General features: G+C 41.6%; 1 protein-coding gene across 1 annotated transcript in view; it reads right to left on the reverse strand.

Moving 5' to 3' along the window:
• The window catches only part of si:dkey-72l14.3 (Glyco_hydro_56 domain-containing protein), a 31,436-nt gene extending 26,533 nt beyond the window's left edge, over window positions 1-4,903 (reverse strand). The window contains exon 1 of the mRNA XM_056422608.1: window positions 4,553-4,903. The gene's annotated coding sequence lies outside the window, so the exon portion shown is untranslated. The remainder of the gene's footprint in view (window positions 1-4,552) is intronic.
• Between the last annotated feature and the right edge of the window lie 9,316 nt (window positions 4,904-14,219).

The raw sequence follows: 14,219 nt of genomic DNA on the forward strand, positions 1-14,219 counted from the left end.
AATAAGACAACAGACTGGTGGAAGGGGAAGCAGCACGTGCGAAGCTTCTGCAGAGACCCGTACACCCGGAAGGTCTGGCTAGCTGGATGCTGTCGTGCTTATGCATATTTTGTTTTCCGTGCTTGCTTTTTAAATCAACGGCGACAGATCCTTCATGGACAGATACGGGAGTAAGGGACATTAAACACTTTTTGAAAAACACGAGAACACCAGGACACAGCAGCCATATTGGGCAAAGTGAACGTCACTACCAACAGACACGGGATTGCGGTGAGAAAACAACGAGGAGGTGAATAAAAACACGCACATTTTATCAAAAATAATTGATTGTGTGAAGTCAACGACGGTACAAATCAAGCTGTTGGACTGCATGCTGTCGGTTATAAGGGATTATATTCTGGAGGAAGTCAAGAACGCTGATTTTATTGCCATTCAAGCAGACGACACAACATACATTTCCACTCACTGCCAGCTGGTGCTTGCGCTACATCGACGGCAACAATTACGTACAAGAGCGGTTTTTCGAGTACAACCGCTGACACCATCGCTCGGCGCTTATGGAGAGGCTGTGAGCACCATCGTCCCAAACGAACAAAAGAACAAATTTATCGCCGAAGCTTACGACGCGGCTGCTGTAAGGAGGGGTGCCACCAGCGGAGTGCAGCGTAAGATATTATATGTCTACGACCACTGCTATCATAATAGTCATATTTCTGAATTGTATCAGTAAAATGTCCTTTATTATGTAAAAATGTTGAAATAAATGTAAAATATTTAACTGCAAAGTAGTAATGCGTATTTGATACCTTTTTTGTATTGAATCAGTGGAATGTTTGTTGAAATTGATTGGATGGCCCCACCGGAAAAAAATCCACCAGCCGCCACTGCCCCAAACTCATTCTCATTGAACAAACAACAAATGGAAAGGTTTCCCACACAGGAGTGAAGGATTTGGCAAGCCTGTGACGTCTGTTTACGGCCACACAGTCCTGTGTCTAATCAGGCTCAAATGAAAACACCTGTCTTGCAGGGCTGTCACATTTTACGCATAAACGCGTGAGATTTAATTTCAGCACTTAACGACTTTAGCGGCAATGTTTAACATATTCAAGAAAAAAATACAATTTTCTACATCAACGTTGACGTTTCAATTTTTTTTTCATGTTCAGAACTGAAAGTTTAAGGTAAAAGTAATCCATCAGATCCCCACCTCAGTCCAATTTAAGCATTTTGCTTAAGTTCTTATCCACCAACCTCCAAAGAACTTGAATAAGCTCCAAGATCTCCAACTTTATGAGCCACTAATACTAAGCGGGTCAAAGTTCAAAGAATGCACCGCATACTGCTCGTATCCCAGTGTTTCTCCATCGATCACGTACAAAATGTGGATAGAAAACATGAATAAATTCCTTTTTTATTGTATTATTTATTAGAAATCTGTGGAATATTAATTAAGATGCTTTCTAATTGTCTCCTTAGTTTCATTGACTTTAAGGAGAGATTTTAAGACTCCCTGTTATTGCCTGATAAGATTCTCCATCCATCCATCCATTATCAATACCGCTTATCCTCATTAGGGTCGCGGGGGCGCTGGAGCCGATCCCAGCTGACAGAGGGCGAAGGCAGGGGACACCCTGGACAGGCCGCCAGTCCATCGAGGGCACATATAGAGACACACAATCATTCACTCTCACATTCACACCTCTGGGCAATTTAGAGATCAATTAACCTGCTGCATTTTTAGTTATTATCATTACCTGCCAGTTATCTGGTCTAAAATTGCTCCCTTTTGTATTCCAATAACTGCAGCCTTGTCATACTGTAGTCAGTGCGTTTACATGCAATCTAATTATTGGCTTAGTCGGACTGAAATCGAATTATCCGTTTCATGTAAACACCTTAGTCGGACTATGTGCGGTCCGACTTCGGTCCGATTAACACCCCTGGATAGCTCGGTCCGATCCAGTTGATAATTCGACTCTGAATTCGATTCGGAACTGGACTTTGCGTCTTTGCGCATGCTCGAGATCCCGCCGCCCTCCTCCCTCCCTCCCTCCCTCCCTCCCATGTCGTGACCCGGAAGTCGAAAGAGACGATAAATTAAATTCTCCGTGTACCTTCGGCGACGGCGTCTTTTCTCCGTTATCAACTCAGCCAATAGCGCCATTTGCATTCGCTGTACTCCTATTAACACCATGGAAGAATAGTAGAGGGATGTAGCTTCGCCTCGCTCTCTGTTCGCCATCTTTCTCGAAATGTTGTTGTTGGTGGTGGTGAAGAGGTCAAGCGGAAATGGCTGTATCACCACGAGTTGTAATGAAAACAGCGCCACCTATCGTATCGGATATGACATGCTTTCGGCCAATGATTCGAATTACTCACTACCATGTATATTGGGATAACAGCAGATCCCCCAAAAGATAGCATAGTCCGACTAAAGCAAGATTCGAATTATACCATCATGTAAACGCACTGAGTGCTGAAGGTGATAGCTGGCTAATCTATTTAGACAAAGCCTCTGGTCTGTGTTTACTCCTCTGTCTGGGCTGAGGCAGATCCTGAGCCCACCGCCTCTGCAGCTCAAAGCAAACAACTTTAACCTTAGCGGTTATACATTGTGTCAGCTTATGTATTACACAGTAGTTTAGATGTTCACTTTAAAAAATAGATTCATTGAATTATACATTTTCAACAAACAAAAAGAAAACACATTTTATTGATTGTTAATAATAACACATTTAAAATGAAGAAAATGGATCAATAATTCTTGTCAGTATTACGGTAGGTCCTTCAGCCAAGAATAAATCAATGAGTATATGAATCCAGCATTTGCATTTCTTTTTTCCTCATGTTTTTCTTTTTTCCTCTCACAATTAATTTCTCTCCAATGGAAAATTGCTTTGCTATGTTGAAGGAAAGGCAATCTGTTATTTCAACCTGCTGCCACATTTTTCAGGAGAACAATGTGGCAACCACTGCTATTTATTGAAATGACTAGATTCTCCTTTCTGCCCTTGTAATTACCCTTCTCATTTACAGTAAAAAAAAAGATCAAATTAATATATGGTGCCATTCTATTCAGTGTGTCACAGCTTTTCCAGTGAGCCAACATGCACAATTCCACGGCCCCGGACCACATAAATGGAACAGGCCATAATTATTGTAAAACATCACAGTTGTTTACTCTAGTGACATTTTAAAATGGCTGCTGTGAGAAGTGCCATATGGGGTAAATTACCGGTATTCTACTTCCCCGTATTCTATGTGCTGCTGCTCAATGAACCGAGTGGAAACGCCGGTAGGATCCAATCAAAGTGGGAAATGAGCGAGATTAGGAAGATATATGGGTCACTCAGATCTAATGCCCAGGAAAGAACAAGCAAGTCCATATATAGTTTCAGTGTTTAGAGGTTATGCTACATTTGATCGTAGACAAGAAGTCCTCAAGAGATTGTATCTTTTATATAATTTATATTATAACTTGTTGATTTGACACAGCAGTCTTTGTAAGTTGAGTATATGTAGGGTATGTCCGTGCTAACTGCATTGGTAGACTGCTTGGATTAATTTGTGATAGTTACTTCTGTTTGCTCAGAAAATACATGGTTGGATATCACAACATCCGAAAGAATTGCAAATGATAGGAGCCACCGGTTGATGGCATTATTGCTCACTACAAACTACATTTCTACACTGAGGAGTCTGAGGGAGGAGATTTCTGTCCAGCACATCGCATCGCTGACATAAAACCAAGCCCGATATCAGCGGGGATCAGCTCCAGCACAGCAGTAGTTCTGATACTTAAAACATGACTTGAACACGCTCAAACTAATTCTGTTCAATATGAACAACATTATCAGTGAACATGACATGTCCCAAATAACAGAAAACACTTTCGTGTAGAACATTCAAACAAACAAATGTATTGCCTTTAAATTTGAGGGCAATAGTTTTATGCTGACAAATAAATGTTTATTTTTCTAACATTAGTTTAATTTATAGCCATCCAGGTTGTTGGAACTGTGGGCGCAAATTAGCTGTTGCGTTTAACATTGATGTAGTTAATTGTTGAACTTGACATTTGTTAGACATAATAATGTCATTTTGGCCGCTGACAACTACACATTAAAATGTGTGCCCCTCAAGAAATACAAAAAACAAACAAAAGCCTGGTTCCAGACCTCTAAATGACTGCCCACATTCAGATTTATTCAATGATTCAAACAGTAGAATGGCTTGAAACTAAATGGTAATTCACTTTAATTGAGAGGCTTGCTTCTGAACCAGATGTCATGAATAACATACATTGACTGCATTCGATGTAATTAAGTAGATCTGTGCTGTTGTGTTGTCATGTGGTCCAACATATCCAGTTGTGAATCTATTTATTTAAATGTTGACTTTTTGTAATCTAAACTTTGCTCAATATAGAATATGCCATTTCTTTAACACTTTTTAAAATTAACTTTTCTCAAATTATCATTATCATAGAGAAGTTAACTGAGATAAATGATATCATGTTTACCGCCATAGAAAGTCAAGAGAAACTTACCAAGGCCAGGATTGTTCCAGAATTCACACCTCAGTCTGGGCATGATCTGAGTGACTGCAATGTGTTATTCCTCTTTCTTCTACTTTATTCCTTATCCTTCCAGATAGAAAAAACAAGCAATCCCCCTGGATTCGCGAGGGCATGGATAAGCTGTGCATGTATAACATGCACCAAAAAGAAGCCTGACATCTGGAAGACAGAGATAAAGAAATAGAGGGAGGGAGATAAAGAGACAGAAATAGACAAGATAATTTAAAATAGAAATTAAATTGTCAGGAGGGGAAAAGGGGAGGATAATGAAGAAGGATTGGGCAAAAAAGTGGTGCAAAAAAAGACAAGAGAGGAGAAGGAGTTGAGTGCCGAGCAGCAGATAAAATAATGGGTGAGCATGTGTGTGTATGTGTGTGTGTGACCTCACCTTCACAGCCAGGCTAAGCTTCCTTAGTGAGAGAAGGTAAGCAGAGTCAGTGTCGACAACTGCACCCCACATGACCAATGACACTGTCCGTAATCCCATAATCCTCTGCTCTCCGCTACCACTCTTGGCTAAACAAACATCTGAGCTATGGAGGATCACACCTGTCCTCCGATCCTTCCTCCGCCTCCTCCCCTCTACCACCTTTTCTTCATCCTGCATCTCTTCTCATCTTCCTCTACCTCACAGTGGCTCTCCACCCACTCTCTCACCTTCTTTTTCTATTACCTGTATTTTTTTCCCCTCCTTAGTTTCTTCGTTCTCCTCCCCCCTCCGGCTCCTTATAAATCCCTCTCTTCCTAATCTCTTTTCTTCCACACGCTGTTGTTTTAAATGTAACTTTTCTTTCAAGGATTCAGCAGCTACAAAAAAAAGAAAAACACAAGCACCTTTGGGTTGGTGTGACACAGCAATAAACCACAGCTCCCTCTTTCTCCTTACTCTTTCCTCTTGATCCATTTTTCATCTCATCTATCATTCTTTTTCTTTTTTTTACCTTCTGTCTTTGTTGATTCATGAACATAATTGTCCTCCCTAGTTGCCTGTCATCTTGCATTATTGTCTTACACATTTGCATTCACATTGTGTTGGCCTTCAGAAAGCCCTCTGGCGTACACAAGACGAGAGCCACACAAGTCCACCAGTGAGGAATAAAACGAGAGTTGGAATCTTCACCTGTTGGTGGTGCTTGATTAAAAAAAGTCCTGAGGAAATCTCAGAGTAACATAGATGTCTGAATCACATTTCGTGGCTGTCCATAAAGTAGGTAAGTGAAAAGTTATTTTGAATGTGTGAGACTGAATTGTAGATTGTTGGTGGCTGGATTTCTTCCTTTTTGATAGATGCTGACTACTCTCTTAACCTTATGCATATAAACCTGTATCTATCTCCCATTTGACTGCTGGTGAAACGCCACAGGATACTCACGCACAAGACCTCAGTAATCAAAGACCCACAGGACACAGAGAGTTTGGATCAGAGTTCAATTCAATTCACTTCAGTTTATTTGTATAGCCCAATTTCACAAATTACAAATTTGACTCGGAGTGCTTTACAATCTGTACACATAGACATCCCTGCCCCAAAACCTCACATCGGATCAGGAAAAACTCCCAAATAACTCTTCAGGGGGAAAAAAGGGAAGAAACCTTCAGGAGAGCAACAGAGGAGGATCCCTCTCCAGGATGGACAGGTGCAATAGATGTAATGTGTACAGAAGGAATCATTACAGAGTTACAACACATTCAATGAATATGACAGTGTATGAAAAGTTCATAGTAGGCATATTCCACGATGGAGACCTCCACGATCCATCAGGCAGATGGAGGTAGAGAGGAGGAGTGGGCGGAGTCTCAACAGGGCAGTGGCGTAGTTGGTAGCAGGAATTCCACCCAGACCTCGATGATCCATCAGGCAGATAGGATCTATGCCGTCTCATAGGGTCCGACGACCCCATGAGACGTGAAGTCAAAAGGACTCCGGGGAGAAAGCAGAGTTAGTAATGTGTGATGGAGAGATGAAAATTCATCCCAAAGGAGAGAAAAAAGAGGAGATAGGTGCTCAGTGCATCCTAAAACGTCCCCCAGCAGCTATATGCCGATAGCAGCATATCAAGGGGCTGGACCAGGTGAACCTGATTCAGCCCTAACTATAAGCTCTGTCAAAGAGGAAAGTCTTAAGTCTACTCTTAAATGAGGTGACTGTGTCTGCCTCCCGGACTGAAATTGGAAGCTGGTTCCATAAATGAGGAGCTTGATAACTGAAGGCTCTGGCTCCCATTCTACTTTTTAAGACTCTAGGAACTACAAGTAGTCCCGCATCTAGTGAGCGCAGCTCTCTAGTGGGGCAATATGGTACTACAAGCTCCTTAAGATATGATGGTGCATCACCAATCAAGGCTTTGTAGGTTAAGAGAAGAATTTTAAAAGTGATTCTTGATTTTACGGGGAGCCAGTGCAGAGCAGCTAGTGCAGGAGTGATGTGATCTCTTTTCTTAGTTTTAGTGAGAACACGAGCTGCAGCATTCTGGATCAACTGGAGGGACCTAAGAGACTTATTAGAGCAGCCTGCTAATAAGGAGTTGCAGTAATCTAGTCTCGAAGTAACGAACGCGTGAACCAATTTTTCTGCATCTTTTTGAGACAAGATGTGCCTGATTTTTGAAATATTACGTAGATGAAAGAATGCAGTCCTTGAGATTTGCTTTACGTGGGAGTTAAAGGACAAGTCCCGATCAAAGATAACGCCAAGATTCTTTACATTGGTGTTGGATGCCAGGGCAATGCCGTCTACAGAAACCACATCACCAGATAATTGATCTCTGAGGTGCTCAGGGCCGATTAAAATTATTTTGGTTTTGTCTGAGTTTAACATCAAGAAGTTGCAGGTCATCCATGTTTTTATGTCTTTAAGACATGCTTGAATTTTACCGAGTTGGTTGCTCTCCTCTGGTTTTATCGATAGATATAGTTGAGTATCATCTGCATAACAATGAAAGTTTATGGAGTGTTTCCTGATAATATTGCCCAAAGGAAGCATGTATAAGGTAAATAAAATTGGTCCAAGCACAGAACCTTGTGGACCTCCGTGACTAACGTTGGTGGTTATCGAGGCGTCATCGTTTACAAATACAAACTGAGATCGATCTGATAAATAGGATTTAAACCAACTTAGTGCCGTGCCTGAAATACCAATCGACTGCTCTAGTCTCTGTAATAGGTTGTCATGGTCAATGGTGTCGAATGCAGCACTAAGGTCTAACAAGACCAGTACAGAGATGAGTCCTTTATCTGCTGCCATTAAGAGGTCATTTGTAATTTTCACCAGTGCTGTCTCGGTGTTGCAGTGTTTTCTAAATCCTGACTGAAACTTCTCAAATAAACTATTATGATGTAGAAAGTCACACAACTGATTTGGGACCACTTTCTGAAGGATCTTGGAGAGGAAGGGGAAGTTAGAGAACGGTCTGTTAGCCAACACCTCTGGATCCAGAGTGGGCTTCTTCAGGAGAGGTTTAATTACAGCTATGAAGGAATGTGGTACGTGGCCTGTACCAAAGACACATTGATAATATCTAATAGAGAGCTGCCAATTAAAGGCAAAACGTCTTTAAGCAGCCTCGTCGGGATGGGGTCCAAGAGACAGGTAGACGTGTTAGAAGTAGAAACCGTTGACGATAATTGGTCACGGTTGATGGGAGAAAAGCCATCCAAATATACACCAGGGCATACAGCGGTTGCCAAGGCCATTCCACTTGAGGACTGATTGGCACTGGTTAAGGGCAAGAGATTATTAATCTTGTCCCTAATAGTTAAAATCTTTTCATTAAAGAAGTTCATAAAGTCATTACTACTGAGGTCTATAGGAATACTCGGCTCCACAGAGCTGTGACTCTCTGTCAGCCTGGCTACAGTGCTGAAGAGAAACCTGGGGTTCTTATTTTTCTCTATTACTGATGAGTAATAGGCTGCTCTGGCATTACGGAGGGCCTTCTTATAAGTTTTAAGACTATCTCGCCAAACTAAGCGGGATTCTTCCAGATTAGTTGAACGCCATATGCTTTCAAGCTTTCGTGACGTTTGCTTTAGTTTGCGGGTCTGAGGGTTATACCAGGGAGCAAACCTCCTCTGCCTCACTTCTTCTTCAGAGGGGCTATCGAGTCCAGTGTCATTCTCAGTGAGCCTGTGGCACTATCAACAAGATGATCAATCTGGGACGGACTAAAGATAGACCAGGAGTCCTTTGTTATATTGAGACGTGGTATTGAATCAAATGCAGAAGGAATCGCTTCTTTAAATTTAGCTACAGCACTGTCAGTTAGACATCTGGTGTGGAAACTTTTGACTCACGGTGTACACTCCGGAAGTATAAATTCAAAAGTTATGAGGTTGTGGTCTGACAGAAGAGGATTCTGTGGGAAGACCTTCAAATGCTCAATGTCAACGCCATAAGTAAGAACAAGATCAAGCGTGTGGCCAAAGCTGTGAGTGGGTTTCTGTACTCTCTGACAGAAGCCAATCGAGTCCAACAATGAGATGAATGCAGCACCTAGGCAATCATTATCAACATCCACATGAATATTAAAATCTCCTACAATAATAACTTTATCAGTTTTAAGAACCAAACTTGATATAAATTCTGAAAATTCAGATATACAGTAAACTCTGAATATGGACCTGGTGGCCGGTACAGAATCACAAATAGAATTGACTGTAGTGTTTTCCAATTCATGTAGATGTATTTGTAACTAACAGTTTCACAAATACATCTGAGTTGGGTCGGGTATTATAGACAACAACCTCCCTCCACATCTGTCTTTTCCCAACCCCCCGAACAAGTCCTTCCTAAAATACTACACACTGCATTGTGTGATTGTCAGCGGACAGTACATGTCATGGACATGCTAATACCCAGAAGCTAACGGCCATGTGCAGTTTTATGGTTAGCTAGTGACACCAACAACATTTGACTGAATACATTCATGATAAGCCATGAAAAACAATTCAATGTTTTACTGTATAAGACAATAGAAGGATATTATTGTTAAAATGTTAAAAAAAGATCACTTTTGTACTTGTAATTATCATTTAATAGACAAGTATAAGAGGGAAACAGGATTAGAATGTTGGAGAACATATATTTTATAATCATTTTGTCATTTATCCCATTCTATCTTACAGGATGGCTGTATCACATTGGTTTGGTTTTGCCATTTGCAAAGTTAATTTTAAGCTGATTTAGGAGTTGTTATGTCATTGTTTCAGGGTTATGCATACTGCAGTGTTAAAGGAGGACTGGGCTAATCTCAGATATGTTGTATGGGTTGGAGACACAAAATATAGAAAAATGCAGCACCACCATGTCTGGCTTCTGCGCAACCAATCACACATTTATATTCACCATCTACTAGCCTCATTTCTGCTTATATTCTATGCCTCACTACATCATCTTTTTTTTCATTGTTTTTGTCGATGTTCATTTTGCCTCTTATATTTCCATCCCACGCCTCTATTTAAGGCCCTATACCTTTCGCATTCCATCTCTCTCTTCTAAGTTACCTGTCATTTTTCCCATTAGAGCTGTCACTGCACACAATAGATAATAACCTGGTCAAAGAATCGCACCTGTGCTCTAATGCTTTTTCTATAAATGTCAATTTTTTTCTTCCTCGTCTCACTGCCGGCCGTTTCTTTGAATTTCTACCCTGTTAACTGGCAAAAATTCTGATTCTCTTGGTGCTTCATGTATTATTGTTTGTTCAATTTCTACTAAATTTTTCCAAACTAATTTGTATATGTTTATATCAAATTAAATGTGACAATGATTTATTTACAATCTTTGTATATTCGCATCCTTCCCATTTCCTGTGCGTGTCAACTGTGCATATTTACGTGTGTTTGTCGAGTTCACTGCATCCCTCACAGTATCTGCATCTAGCTAATGCTCGTGGATCTTACATTTAAATCCATATGCATTGCAGCAAAGGGAATTCCGGATAAAAGCATCCACCACATGTCGAGCAGCAGGCCATACACGGATACAGCGTATTTTAATATCAGAATTTGTGTTGTGCATCAGTGCTTTTATATTTGTTGCATTGCACACCATATGTATTACATGTGCTTCGCTGTGTGTGCATCTGGTTTGGTAGCAGTTCTATTGGTTTCTATTTAAAACAACGAGGGAGATGAATGTAAATGAGTGTAAACACCCCGCTGCATAGTTACACATCTGGAACCACAGTCTGATTTTTTTGTCACTTAGCAGCTCCACTGGAGCAGTTGGAGGGAATGTGTCTCGCTCAAGGGCACCTCGGCAACATGAATGCAACAGGGCCATTCATTACGTCAGTCCATTACATCCAAAAAGTTGTAATCTGTAATTCAAGTTTTCACATTTGGTTTAATTACTTTGCATTTGTGAGAATGACATAAGTAAGTCGCTGTGTGTGCTGTGGGTGTTATTTAGAGCCTTTCATGTTGCGCCAGACTTTAAATTGAGGTCCAACTGACTTTGGTTGTGTTGTGTGTTGAGCAAGAGGTGTTTTTACTTACCATGTTGTGCTTGTGTCATCTTGGCGGGCACAGGTTTTCTGCCCTTTTTATGGTGGAGCCAACAGCACTCAGAGCACAGAGTTACATAAAGGTGACCAACGATGCCACACACACACACACACACACACACACACACATGGGCCATCATAGACACACATACATGCATGCACGTCAGTCAGATTAAATGTATTCAATACCCTGAGGTCATCCTCTTTTCTCTGAGGCCATGTTTCCCCGGAAGCAGATCAGCACAGGGATCAAGATGATGATCTCAAAAGCCGGCGCATACGGATAGAAATAGTACCCACAGATAAGGAGACAGGAAGCAGATAAAATAGAGGAGGTAGATATGGAGCTGAGGCCTGGACCAGCGAGGAGCAAAGATTCATCTGCAGATTTTGTAAAAGTAAATCAATTCACATATTGCCGGATGATAACATATCAGCAGTTGAGATCCTATACTGGTCTTTGATTCCAATTATCACTGTTTAATACCAACATTTAGGCCGCACAGATGCTGTGTAGCTGTAATCTGCTCGCCAAGACATTGTATGTGGTATTTGGTCACTCCTGAGAGCAGCACTCAGGCTTGTGGATGGAGGGGATTGAAGGGATAAAACACAACGAGATTGTTGAACATATCCTAGGTACTCATCAAAGTTCAAAGTTATTCTGGATGTCGGCACAAAGTACAAACAGCATTTACAGAAATAGCACAGGTTATGGAGTAACATCAGCCTTTGGAAACGGAATCCCTGACGAAGGCCGGAAGCAACCCACCAAGCGTTGTGTAATATGTCGTCACTGAAGGATTTGACAGGGATTTTCACTCATTCCTTACAGCTCAAGACTCATGGCGAGTGTGTTCAATGTTGTTCAAGCACTTCAAGTGCAGTGAATTGTGGAAGCTGGCTGCAGGGTTTGATTCCAGTTGTCGGACCTCATTATTGGCTATGCCATTATTTGATGTTGGTTTAACTCTTCCCGTCCGACAGTATGTAAAATAAAACTAAGATTAAACATCATAGAAGACAGCCGTCAACAAAAATGTACTTTTCATTCAATTAGTCTCCGTCTTGAGCACTATGGCCGAGACATACTGTACATTTATATATTATGCAGCATTGACAGTAAAAGCACGTACGATTTATAATGAGAAATAACACGTAGGTTGCATGAGAGCCTCTCCTGATGGCCAGAGAGAGAACCAGGGACAGATTAAGCAAATGAAAGAGCAGGGACACACACACACACACCGGCGTTCGTAACGTTTGGCTGACGTTGCGGCTCTGAACTAACAGATTTGCAGTGTGAAAGCACCTCCATTGTGCTTTTTAGTGTGACAGTATCCATGTGAAGCTAAATGGTCCTTTTCACACAATAAATACCAGAGTTCAGCGGGGACACCAGCCGCACAGTTTAGAGCTGACATATGAAAAAGAAGGAAAAAACGCGAAGAGAGAAAAAAACGGGGGGGGGGGGGGTTGTCTCCTCAAACTAGCGAGTAAAACACAGTTTCGTAGCAACATGTTTTACTTTTAAATTAAATACTTTAAGGGAGCTTCTGTTGAAAAAAATCTTGGTTGGTTTAAAGGAGGAAAACGAAGCTTTACTTTTTTATCTCATTTGAAGAAAAACTGCAAATCATAATTGCAAAAAGAAGATTATCATTACTGATTCCAGCCTTCAAGGCAATAGTTTGAAGGTAAATTCCTTACACTCTTAATCCCAGATGAGTTTAATTTTCTGTTCTAGATAATTTTGCAACAGAACCTCTCACTTTGTTAAGTCTTATTTTGAAGGCAAACTCCTAAAATGCAATCTGTGTGTGTGTCTCTGTCTTTCTGTGTAGTGGATTTATACAGGGGGCTTGGAGAGAAAAAGCTCTTGACACTCTTTGAACTGGTCTGTTAATCTTCAGCTCTTCAGGTGGCTCGTCCCCATGGAAGCAGTGTGTGTATTCCTGTGTGTGTGTATTGCAGTGGCGGGCCGTGGGCCTGGGGCCTGGGCCTTCAGTGAGGTCCTACACAGTCCCACCCGAATTAATCCACCTCTTATTACTATCATTATGATGCCATGGCTCTAGACCAGGGCTGCTCAATACGTCGATCGCGGCGTAGTATTGGTAGATCGCATGACATTAAAAAAATTGGCCCGCCCCCGTCATTTTCTCTATAGCACGTCTTTGTTCATTTATTAAACTAAACAGCCGTCTGATGTTGATCGTATCTACACAACAGCATGTCATTTCTCTCGGCTCTCCGTCTCGCGCGCTGCAGAATGCGCGCATCGGGACGGAGAAAAAGAAGAAAAAAAAGTCACTTGCACTAGTTTGTTCACTAAACAGGGCATTGTCGCACCCAAAGCAGATTTCAAGTATATGCTCGACCAAATCGACATCTTCTCCTCCTTCCGCCATTGTGGGTTGAAAAAACAGCTTTGTAGTCCGCGAATTAATTCCTTTATCAAATTCAGTTTCCTAGTTCTAAGGTTCTGCATATACCTGCCCATAGGACCCGCCTCTCAATATTGATAATCCAATCAAAAGACGTGCAGCCCTGTGCCGGTTCCGGGGCCTTCTCGAAGGCCTAGAGGAGCCAACTCTAAAGCTGATTGGTTGACACAACATTGTCATTCCCATTCACTTGAAGCTACCAGCGCCCGCAATGTTGATTCTGAAGGCCTACGGGCAGACTTGAGCCCCCTGGCAACACACGATGGCTGAATATGATTGGATAAAAGATCTAACATAAAGACCAGCCCTCCAAATCTCAACCTGGCGCTGGCAGCAGCGCAACCAAGAGGAACGCTATGAAATTAAGAGAATAATTCTTACTCTGGGAAATAATTGAATACATATTTGTGGGGAAATATATTTAGAAAAAAATATATATTCTGATGATGTTTAGGCCAGCAGAGAAGGCCTTGCTGGCCCTGACGGCCCGCCACTGGTGTATTGGGGAAAGAGGTCAATAATGACAAAGAGGTGGGGATGGTTGGTAGTGTTTGAATGAAGCGCGTGTGTGTGCATGTGTGTGTGTGTGTGTGTGTGAGGGGAGGATTTGTGTCTGTGTGTGCGCGTGTGTGTGTGTCTGTCCCTCGAGCTGAATGACAATGGAGGCGGATGTGGACACGACAT

This window comes from Pseudoliparis swirei, chromosome 9 (genome assembly GCF_029220125.1).
Source record: "Pseudoliparis swirei isolate HS2019 ecotype Mariana Trench chromosome 9, NWPU_hadal_v1, whole genome shotgun sequence".
In the NCBI taxonomy this organism is placed as follows: Eukaryota; Metazoa; Chordata; class Actinopteri; order Perciformes; family Liparidae; genus Pseudoliparis; species Pseudoliparis swirei.